The sequence below is a fragment of the Octopus bimaculoides genome, chromosome 15 (genome assembly GCF_001194135.2).
Source record: "Octopus bimaculoides isolate UCB-OBI-ISO-001 chromosome 15, ASM119413v2, whole genome shotgun sequence".
NCBI classification, from domain to species: Eukaryota; Metazoa; Mollusca; class Cephalopoda; order Octopoda; family Octopodidae; genus Octopus; species Octopus bimaculoides.
Window position 1 is genome coordinate 3,094,624 of NC_068995.1, and position 2,459 is coordinate 3,097,082.

Genomic DNA, 2,459 nt, shown 5'->3' on the forward strand with positions numbered 1-2,459 from the left:
TATATATATATATATATATATATATATATATATACTTACATATTTAGTTATTCAAATGCTATGCATAATTATATACTTACTATGCATACATTGTAATGTCTGACTACAATATCCATACATAGAAACAGATTCATATATACATACAAACACTCACACATACACACACACATATACATACGTGTAAGTTAAATATTTCTCTACAAGATCGTCCGCATCCCCCCCCCCGCACACCCCACACAGTTCCTCGATAATCAGTTTATCACTGATAGATTATCGTACGAAACTATTGGCCAATCTAAGTATCGAACAGTTAATCGATATATCTTAACCTCTTGCTCAATATTATCTCATAACCCGTCGTCTCATACGATAACTTCAAATATTACATACGCATAGCTATATCAGTGATATCAGATATAGGTTATCAGTGATGTTGATTGTAATGACGTCGATAATGATGATGATGATGATGATGATAACGACGACGATGACGATAACGACAATGATTAATAATGATAATAATAATAATAATAATAATAATAATAATAATAATAATAATAATAATAATAATAATAATGATAATAATAGTGGTTTCAAATTTTGGCACAAAGCCAACATTTTTTTTTTAAATGAGAGGGGTTTTGCCAATTACACGAACCCCAGTGGTCAACTGGTACGTACGTTATCGACCTCTGAAAGGATGAAAGGCAGAGTTGACCTCGGTAGAATGTAGAACTCAGAACATAAGGAGAAAAAGAACCGGAATTTTCATAATAATGATGATGACGATGATGGTGGTGGTGGTGGTGGTGGTGGTGGTGACGCTGTGACGATGGCGCTTTGTGTAACGCATTCGATAAATATCTTAGTGTTCATTCTAAGATTTCGTTCGGTTTGGTGGGTTTAGAAGTGGAATCGGAGGTGGTGAGGGTTAGGGGTCTCCTTTTTCTCATTGACAACGAGTAAGGACGAAAAGGTTAGATTCACAGTGAAGGAAGGATCCGTGGTAGGCGAACCGTCGGGTAGTCGGGTGGATAGCGTTACGTCATAGTGTATGCTTAAAACACTTTCAGCTCTTTACATACGAATCGGGGTGGCTGTAGTATTACTTTGGTGGTAAGTAAAATATCTCTCAACAGTTATGACCCCCTCAGAAATTGAAACGAAAATGGATGACGGCGATTAAGAGGTTGATAATGGTGATGATGATGATGATGATGATAACAATAATAACACTACTTTGGCAGTAACACCACCAACAATAGCAACAACAATAGCAACTAGCCGTCTATCGGTGCAGCCTACCCTACTTCTTACCATTTCTATTCAAGTTACATCGATGTGTATATTTAATGCGTTGATATATTTATTAAACGGAGTGTGACGGTGAGAGAGAGAGGGGGGGAGAGCGAAAGAGGAAGAGAAGAGGAAGGAAAGATACAGGGGGGGAGAGAAAGAGAGAAAAAGGAAGGGAGAGAAAGAAGGAGGGAGAGAAAAAGGGAGAAAAGAAAAAGGAGAGAGAGAGAGAGAGAAAGAGAGGGAAGGAGAGGGAGAAAGAAGAGGGAGGGAGGGGAGAAGATTGAAAGATAGACGAGAGGGGAGGGGTGTTGTAAGAAAGATGGAAGGAAAATATCAATATGAATATATATGTATATATATATGTGTATACATAAATACATGTATATATATATATTTATAAGTATGTGTTTGTATGTATATGTGACTATGTATGTATATATATATATATATATATATATATATATATATGTACATACACAAACATACATACACAAACACATATAAGTATATATGTGTGTATCTATCTATCTATCTATCTATCTATCTATCTATCTATCTATCTATCTATCTATCTATATATATATATATATATCTGTTTCTATCTCTATACATATCCATGTCAGTCTGTCTGCATATATATATATGTATGTATGTATGTATGTATGTATGTATGTATGTATGTATGTATGTATGTATGTATGTGTGTGTGTGTGTATGTATAATGGTTAGCGATCCTAGCTATAGATTTTACCTCGAAAATCTCTCCAGTGAGAGAGAGGCAATGTATAATAATATTGTATTTTTGCATGATGGCGGCGGCGGTCGTCTGCTTGCGTTTTATAATGACTTAAGATCGGTTCGTCACAGACAAGTTGATTAACTCGATAAAAATCTCTTGATTGTTGTTCTTTTATTGTTGTTCCGCCTCAATGGAATGGTAAATACATTCTAAGTAAACATGAACCATCTCTTCATTTTCCAAATGGAAGATATACCTGTCATTTCTATCCATGATGTTTTTAAATTCGCGTATGTATGTATGTATGTATGTATACAGACACATACATACATACACACACACATATATATATATATATATATACATATCCATATACATACATACATACAAACATATATATATATATATATATATATATATA